Genomic DNA, 9,866 nt, shown 5'->3' with positions numbered 1-9,866 from the left:
AGAGGAAGGATAAGAAGGAGAGGTGCCAGGAGGAAGAAACATTTGCAGTAGTGGTAAGAACAATGAGAATAATAGGTAAAAGTTTTGGTCTTTTCTTAGTTAAATATATGTTAAATATATTGATTTTGTCAGCAATATCTACAGTGGGTGTTTGGTAGTCCTCTGTGATCTAGGTCTGATATGTTTTATTTAACCAACTTCTCAGTCACAAATCCCCCCTGCTGCATGGGTCATGTCAGAAAAGACCTTTTGTGCAGCAAGGGGAGTGCCTCAAGCACATATTGGGCCATCTCCAGGCAGTGGTAAAACCTTGACACCCAGTTGACCATGGTATGATTACTTGTGAGCCTTCTTATTACAGCCTTGCTGTTCCTGCCCCGGTTTGATTGACCAGGACAGGGAGTCTTATGAGGAAAAACAAAAAGAAAAAACCTGTTTCCTCCTGTGGAGAGTCTTTGAGATGCTATTCCTCTGGTGGTTCAATCATTAAGAAGAGTGATGCTCTCAAGAAAGAGCATATTAGAAAACCATAGTTCTCTCTGTTTCATAAAAAACACAAAAACTCATTTTGTAGATGACATCATCCTGTGACAGGAACTAGGAAGGGAAGTTAATGGTCGTAATTGTGCACGAGGTATGTGGTACTTTTAATCATGTTTTATATGCATATACAGTATGGGTGCATTTTGTGAGTGGCCATTTTTTGTTTTATTTTAAAACTAAAAAAAAAAAAAAAAACAGGAGAGAAACAAGCTAGTTCAGATCTTCAGAGTCTATCCATCATGTGAGAGGCATAAGGTGGAAATTTGTCAAGGTGTATTATTCTGCGAATAATTGTTGTTTAACTTCAAGTATTAAAGAACTCTTTTTATTAACTGCTTTTTGTCTAGGTTAAAAAAAAAGGTTACTCACCCGATGCTCCAAGCTGGCATCTTCTTAGACCGGTCCTTCCAGCCTCTACATAAAAAAGAACTGAGCTGCTTCATGGATTTTTGGAATTGATTGCACAGCACTAAAGTTTATTCTTTGATAGTTTTATTGATACCTCACAATGTATATTATTCACATGGTTATATATTTGGTACCATTTATTGCTTTTTCACTGTTTGTTTGCTTAATGTGGTTGCTATTGGTGAAACCGTTCTAATTCTTTTTTTTTAGTTCTGTTTGTGATAACTCATTCTTGTGTCGGTGGGCAGCTACACACTATTATTTTTAGATAATTTAGAACACAGAGGTTTTGATATTTATTTCTTTTTGGGGGGGAGGAAATAACACTGTATATTTTATTTTGTAGAATCAGCAGCAAGAGTTTGTAGTCATTGGAAATCCAAGACTGGCTTATTTTAATGAAACTGAGCCGGTCCACACTGTCAGGGTCACCTTTCCATAACAAAACTTATCTGCAGCGTTCTAAGGTCCCGTAAATCATCACGTCTATACATCACGTCTACACACGTCTATAGTATATAGACGTAAGGACGCTAAGGAAGATTCCAGTTCTGCAGTAGAGGGAGGGACAGGCTGGAGGGAGTGCTGTGACAGCTGGCCTGCTCAGAGCTTCGGGTGACTATAACTGTTATTTTGAAACCTAGACAAACCAAGCACTTAACCCTTGCAGTGTGAGGGTAGCCGCGCAAGGGACGGAACCCGGAAGTCGGCAGCCGCCGAAGACACAGCGGGGATCGCGGACAAGGTAAGACCTGTACGCTGTATTTCCGAGTGTTGCTCGGGGTTACCGCTTTGTTAACCCCGATCCACACTCGGGAATACCAATGGAAACATGTGGCAAAACGCCCCAAAGAAGCTACTGTACTTCTTTGGGGCGTAGGGCGTTTTGCAGCGCGTTCCTACGCGCTGTAAAACGCCCATGTGGGAACCATGCCCATAGGCAATCATTGGTTTTCACATGTTGAGCGTTTTACAGCGTGTAGGAACGCGCTGTAAAACGCCCAGGTGTGAACCAGGCCTTACAGTAGATTGGCCATTTTACCCTTGTACCAGGGACCTTGGAGGATGGCCTCTTTTATTACCAAAATCCTGGGGTCCTTGCGCAAGCACTTGAGCATATAAAACCCCATTCACCACAAATCGCCTGCAGCAGAGGACCCCAAGTCCTCAGTGTTGCTGAGTGCTAAACTGTCCTGAACAATCTCACCTCACCCACGTACAACTCTCAGAGTTTGAGAGGGGTGGATATTTTCCTTGAAACCTGCTTTAATTCCTCCGCACTGCAAAAAACCCAACCCTCCTCCTCATATACCGACTCTGACTCCTGCTGACTCTGCCTTACAGCGATGGAGGCACTAGGCAAAGGATCCTGTTGGCCCTGAGATAGTACAAACTCCTCCTCTTCCCCTACTGCTGTGCCCAAAATGTCTCTGTCTATTATGCAACAGAGCGCATGTTTCAGGAGGAACATGAGAGGGATTTTATCACACCACCTTGCTTCGGTTCACCATTTTGATTGTCTCTTTAATAGGTGCCAAAATGTTTCAGGCACTGCTGTCTTAAAGCGGACCTTTTACCCATATCTTTAAAATTACAACAAAGACACCTTTAGTCACCGTTCACACTACAGACGTTTGTGGCTCGTATTTGTCAGCACTGAAAAGCTCAACACAAGAAATCCCATTTATTTACAATACATAATAAACACTTTTACATCCATAAATACATAATTAAAACAACAATACAAAAAACAGACAAAAAAAACCCCCCAACAACACTAATAAACAATTTCTCATCGTACCATATTGCCTATATTACATTTCTCCATTTCTTACATTACACCAGTACCAAATAAAACAGACATTATAAACAAACCTATTTACTATATTCAATCCACTTATCCCACATCTTACCATATTTATCCATATTGCCTCTATGTTTAAACATGATTCCCTCAAATCCAACCACTTTATCCAATTCTTTCTTCCACTCCTCCACGGTGGGAGGCGCTGCTTAAATCCACCTGAAGGCTATACTACGCCAAGCCACAAACAATGCCCTCGTTATAGCCACCTTCGTAAAGTACTCCACCATCAATGATCCAAAAATACCCAGAATACATGTCAGAAATATCCAATAACCCCTTAATGGGGTTCCACGTTTTACCAATTAATCTTATAGTGTGTAGAAATGAAAACTCTGTCGAATACAACTTGGTCTCAAGGGCCATAAGAGGGTCACTATTCTGAAACAAACGTTTAATAATATCATATGCCCCTGTCCTCTGTCCCGATTTGTTCCAATCCACCAAATGTCTTAGCTGTGTGGCCAGAAACATTATCCATGGATTTGGAAGCGCCAAGCCCCCAGTTCCTTTAGGGTATTGCAAGGTTTCTAATTTTATCCATGCTTGTTTCTTCTTCCATATCAACTCCTAAATACTGTATTTATCCTCCTAAATATAGTTTGAGAAATCCAACATGGAGAATTGTACAGTATATAGGAGAGTTGATGCATCCAAATCATTTTAATGAGATTTAATCTACCAATCGGCGAAAGGGGGAGTTTGCACCATACATTGCATTGTTTCTGAAATTTCTGCAAAATTAATATTAAATTGTCTTCCAAATATGCCTCAACATTTACTCTGATCCTGACACCCAAATAAGAAAGTGATTCAACTATTTGTATATGCTGAATTTGCCCCGGCAATGGACAAGGAAGAAGATCAATCGGAAGTAAAATGTATTTTTCCCAGTTCACACATAGCCCTGAGAACCTACCAAATTCTAGAAGTAAAGACATCACTTCTAATAAAGAATGATTAGTATCTGCTAAAAAAAACAGGGTATTATCCGCATATAGTAGTATCTTATCCTCCACTTTACCCTGCTTAAATCCCACTATCTTATCTGAATTTCTTATTAAGTTAGCTAACGGTTCTATCGACAAAGCAAATAAAAGGGGAGACAGGGGACATCGCTGTCTAGTTCTCAACAATTTAAAAGACGAGGATAAGGCGTTATTTGATTGAATTTTTGCTGAAGGATTGGCATATAACAATCGAATATATGAAATGTATCAGGGACCAAACCCAAATGCTCTTAGAATTGCCCATAGATAGTCCCACTCGACACTATCGAATGCTTTGGCAATGTCCAGGGATAATAAAGCTCTATTCCCCATTATCTCTGCATATTCACATATACCCTTCACTCATTATCTGCCGTTGACTTATTAGGCATAAATCCACGTTGATCTGGGTTTATTACCTTCTGAATAACCTTAGATAACCTATTCGCCAACACTTTTGCCAAAATCTTAACATCAGATCCCAGCAAAGATATAGGCCTATATGACTCCGGGCAGTAACACATCCTTCCCCTTTGCGCGGCAGTATTCTGATACCTGCCGGCGGCCATCTTGGTGATGGACGCCAGCAGAGAGAGGAGAAGAAAGTCACCCGGCGGGATAAGGTATGCCACCGGGTCCCCTCCTCTCTCCTGATACTGTCGGGCGTTCGGTCCATGACCGAGCACCCGACCTTTCAGAGGGGGGTGACACCAAAATGACTGCGAGTCATTTTGGTGTCACCCCTCTAATGGTGTCACCCGGGTGCGGGCCGCACCCCCCCCTTGTGACGCCACTGGGTAAACCATCCAAGCCTGGGGCTTTCCCCTTTGGAAAACTAGCCACCGCTGCTTCCAATTCTTGGATAGTAAGAGGAGTTTCTAAGCTATCTTTGTCAACTTGAGATAACAAATTAAATGGGATACTAACTATATAGCTTGCCAGTTCTACACCACTATAAATTGCTCTAGTAGTATAAACCCTTTCAAATTACTGTTTAAAGATTGAAAGAATTCTGTCGGACTCTCCGCACAACTGGCCATCCATATCCTTCAAGACATTAACAAAAGGAACTTGCTCTTGTGCCTTTGCCAATTGTGCCAGCAGTCTTCCAGAACCCTCTCCCTCTTCCTAGTACTTCTGATTAAAAATTATTTATTTTTAGCTTTCTTACTTTCAATATGTCTTAGTTGCTCTTGTGCTGCAGTCCAATCATTACAAGCCTTTTCATTGGGATTTAACACAAACTGTGTCTCTAAACGTATCACTTCTTTACGTGCCTCTTCCTCCCTATTCCATTGCCTCCTCATCCTACTAATATGCTGACATAAATATCCCCTCATATATGCCTTTAAAGAGTCCCATACTATCCCCTGTGGCGCAGATTTATTATGTGTGCTCAAAAACATTGATATCTCGCTTTCTAACTTCTCCTGTGCTGACAATATAGTTAACCATCCCGGATTTAATTTCCAAGGTAACTTAAGAAACCGACCCCCAGTTTCAATAATAGTAATTATTGGTGAGTGATCTAGGTTGTATCTCAACTGATTTAATTAGTGGCATTACATCAACCGAACATAGGATTAAATATATCCTAGATAGTGTATTATGTGTCTTCGAAAAACATGAACAGTATATTGGTGTTCCTCTGGGTGCATCAACAGCCACATGTCCCATAGTCCAATTTCTTCACAAAAATTATTTTTTTAAAAGTGTTTTTTGTAACATCTAAGTGCTTATTTACCGGGAAATTATCTAGTGTCACATTCATATAATTATTAAAATCCCCCATCACAATAAAATAAGTAGGTAACTTCTCCTCAATAAATAATAACAGCTTCCGGAGGACCTAATTAGAGTAGAGAGGAGGAATAGATATGTTTACCAGCACGCATTCTATTTCATAGATTTTACAATGCAAAAATACATATCTACCCTCTTTATCACACAATGCTTGTTAACATGAGAAAGCTATACCTTTACAAACTAATATTGATACACCTCTAGAGTATGCAGTGTAACATGCGTGAGCTGTATACTGCAAAAATCTGCACTCCAACCATCCATCACTATTACCCATCAAATGCGTTTCCTGAAGACAAATAATTGACGGCTTGTGAGACATGATGGTGGATGCTTGGCAAATTCCCATGTACATGAGTGTGTGCAGGAATTCTATAAGCTCTTTTAATCATAAACATAGGAGACAGATGTTCTTTTCCTATTGTCTCTAATATCCACTTTTCCATAGACACCACCGGATTTAACCCCTCAGTCTGTTCAGGTACTCCTATCATTCTGATGTTATTGCGCCTTGCTCTATTTTCCAATTCTTCAATCCAATGCTAATTAATATTAACCTTTTGCAATGCCCTTTTAAAATCCGCAGATATAGAAGTATTTAGCTCTTCCAGCTTATTAATTCTATCTTCTGCCTCCGTCTCTCAAATCTTTTGCATAACTTGTCTGAGAAAAGATATATCTATTTGGACAGCTTGTATTTGCTCTGCCACAGATACCAAGGTCGTATTACAGGCTTGTACTGCCGACACCACATCTTTAAGAGTGGGGTCACCTGAGGCACCAGGGCTTGAAAAAAGATAACTGACCATTAGGTATATTGATAGTCCCCCCCTGTGGCCCCCGTTCCACTTCGAGTACATCTTCAGTCGCTTTACAAAGAGATTTATCACCCAAACTTGATCACATTTTATTTGTTTGATTGGCTTCAATACCTGTATACCTGTTGTAGTACCTCTGGCAAATTTTTCCAGCCACTTCTTTCTGCTTCTATTTACCGGTCTGCTTACGCCCACGGGGTGATTGTTTGGTTCCCCCCACTGCCAGCAGCCTCTTGGACAGTTTCTTTTTTTGTTCCAGTCCTGGTCATTTTTTTTAAAATTATTATGAGCTAATACTGCTCATTAAACAGTCTGTCCAGCCGCACTTTTCCTCTTTACCGCTAGGGGGAGCCAAAAGACCTTCCACCAGCTCTTACTGCACTTCCAATTTCAGCCACTGGAGGGAGCCAAGAGCAAAACCACAGCAAGCTCTCCTTCTCCCTGTCAGCCAGCCAGCCGACCAGCAAGAGTGCACCCACCGCTACACAGAGCGGTGATACCGCTGCTCCACCTGCACTCCACCACAGCAATCGATCCACCTCCACAACTCCACACCAAGTTCAAGATAAGTGCTGTGGAGAATGGGGAAAAGACCGCCGATGCACACTAAATTGCACCTGTCCCCCCTCTGAACCTTCGTTGCGGTCAGTCCACGGTACAGAGGATATTACACCGGCAGGGCAGGGCAGGGCTGAGACAGTGCTTTAAGCCATTCAGGATGCCAGATCCTACGCTGGATCCACTCGTACTCCCACTTACATCCGCATCCTCTTCCTAGCCACACCCCGTATTACTGTATTCCAGTGACTATTTCTGGTCCTCATGTCGGGATGTGCTTGTTCGACACTTCGTGACGTCTTGTTTTTCTGTATGTGTATATATGTTATGGTATGTTCATGGTTGCTGTTTGTTTACAAAAATGTTTAATAAAAACGATCTGATAAAAAAAAAAAAAGAAATGACTATCTACAAACACATACTTCTAGATAATTGCTGGCTTTTTATTCTTTGCATACCTTATTTCTCTTTTCTTCCCCAGTCTTCTGGCAGTGGCCATATTTACTAAGGGCAGATGACTAGATCTCCAATTACTTCTTGAAAATCTGGCACATGTGACTAGACATGTGACCATGCACATCATCTCAGGGGAGGAAAATGCCTTTCCCTGAGATCTCATGAGATTACAGATGAGATTTCCCAGCAATGTTCTGCTGATGACAAGGCAATCCCAGTGTGTATGGCTTTGGCAAACTGAAGTAATTTTGCCCTTTCATAGCAGGAAGTGAATGCTCTGCAAGTGTAAGTATTTCAAAAGCACAGCATTTTACAGCTGACATGTCTATGTTATTATTATTCATCACACATAGAGGGATGCATTGGTCGAATTTGATTTTTGAGTGTAAAGGTCCACTTTAATGTTGGTCCATGACAGAGTGAAAAGAGTTCCCCAGAGCCTATCCTTGTACTATAATCCACTGGCACTTATTGACAGCAGGCTGCTGCTGAAGCGTGGCCAACGTTGAGTTCCAGAGCATGAGGATGTCACAGATGAGGTGGTTGGCAGGCAGCTGATGTTGGCACTACATTTCTGCCAGACTGTCTAAAGTATCCACAAACCTTTTTGGCCTGAAGATGAACCTCCTGGAAGCCAGGATACCTCATACTGCACCACCAGGAGGACATGTGGCAGGCAAAATACATGTGTGATTTTTCAGGGGAATGGTGGCCATTAGGTTAGTGCTGTTGTCACAAACTTACCTAACCGAAGCCTGGGCCTGGAGAGCCAACAACTCTGGCCCAGTGCTGCACCTGTCACCCAGGCATACAAGCTGCAACACAGCATGGCAATGCTTAGCTTTTTGTCAGATGTGTTTGGCTTTTTTCCCCCAGTAATACTGCACTGAAAATATGACATTCTTCCAGTAGGGCCAATTTTTTTTGTAGGTAGTGAAAAACAGCTGACAAACATGCTTCCAAGAGTGGCAATGGAAAGAGCATATACATTTTAGGGTGCCACTTTCTTTATCAATAGGCCCCACTCTATACACTTACAATGATTTTCACACTTGATTACAATAAGTTTTATTTATATTGGCTGTTCAAGATTTGACAAATAGAGCAAAGTGAAAATGTGTCTGAGATCAGAGTTAGTTATCAGAAGCAATACCAGGAAAGCTAGTAAATTGAACTTGCTTGCATTTGGCCTTGACCATAGTAGATGGCTATCTGAAACCTGTGAACTCTAACTCCAGTGCTTACGTGGAATATTGGGCAATAAAAACTAATACAGAGAAGTGCTCTACTATTCAGCACATTCTCCAGCTTCTTTTCTCAGCAAGAAAAAATAAAAAAAGGGCAAATTAAGATGTAAGAGAAGCCAAGTGTGGGTTTTTTCCATACAGTATAATATACCTACCATATATGCTTGTTTGACAATAGAAAATAGTGTTAGTTAAATAGATTTCATAAATTAACACTGTCATTTTTTTTGTGATTCTTGTTTGTCTTACTTTAAAATGTGACTCTTATTGTTCTAATGTCCATAATAGAAGTAGGCATTCCAAAGCTCCTACATCCATCTCATTGTGCTCTTCCTCCCCTCCCTACGCAGTTTTGCAGAGAGATTGATGTAATGATGAAGTACTCGTGGACATGAACACTTGAAGTCTTCTCTTTCAGTGCTTTAATGTGGGTGGCTACGCAGTGACATATCCAGAAGGGAGGCTTCAGCGTAGCCACTGATCTGAAACGAATCCAGATGCGGTTCTCTGGCGTGATGAAAAGGTAATTAGGGGGACTACGGTAAATAGACACAGTAAAAGGAACAAGAAATGAGAATTTAGTGCTGCGGCTTATAATACATTTTTTATTTTTGTCTTTAAATACACTTAGGACAAAGTTATTTGCAGCTGTTTTTGTAAATGACCTTTTTTAGTTGTCAGTGCTCGATTTTAAAATCAACCTCTGGCTAAGGCTGGGATGTACACTTTTTGGAACTTTGTTAACCTCCCTGGCGGTATGATTTATTTTTTTCATGTAATTTTTCGGTCTATTTTTTTTTCCCGAATTGTTTTTGTATTTGGCGTTTTTTTTCAATATGCCGCCGGTTCCGCCTCCTGCGACGCGTACGCTCGCAAGGGACGGAAGCCGGCATCGGCCGCAGAACACAGCGCGGCTCGAGGGTCAAGGTAAGTAAATGCTATGCGGCATTCCCGAGTGTAGCTCGGGGTTACCACTTATGGTATGGAATAGTAACCCCGAGCTACACTCGGGAATACCGCCAGGGAGGTTAAGCAAAAATTAATTTCTCATACATTTTTGAAAAATGCTGCAAAATTTTTAGTGGTGATGGCAACATCAACAATAAACTGTTTACGGTAAACTCCATAACAAAGACTAGAGGCCACCACCTAAAACTGGTGGTGGCGGTTAAAGGATATG

This window comes from Nanorana parkeri, unplaced genomic scaffold (genome assembly GCF_000935625.1).
Source record: "Nanorana parkeri isolate BGI_ZX_2015 unplaced genomic scaffold, ASM93562v1 scaffold732, whole genome shotgun sequence".
Classification (NCBI taxonomy): domain Eukaryota; kingdom Metazoa; phylum Chordata; class Amphibia; order Anura; family Dicroglossidae; genus Nanorana; species Nanorana parkeri.
Note: the sequence above shows the minus strand (reverse complement) of the source record.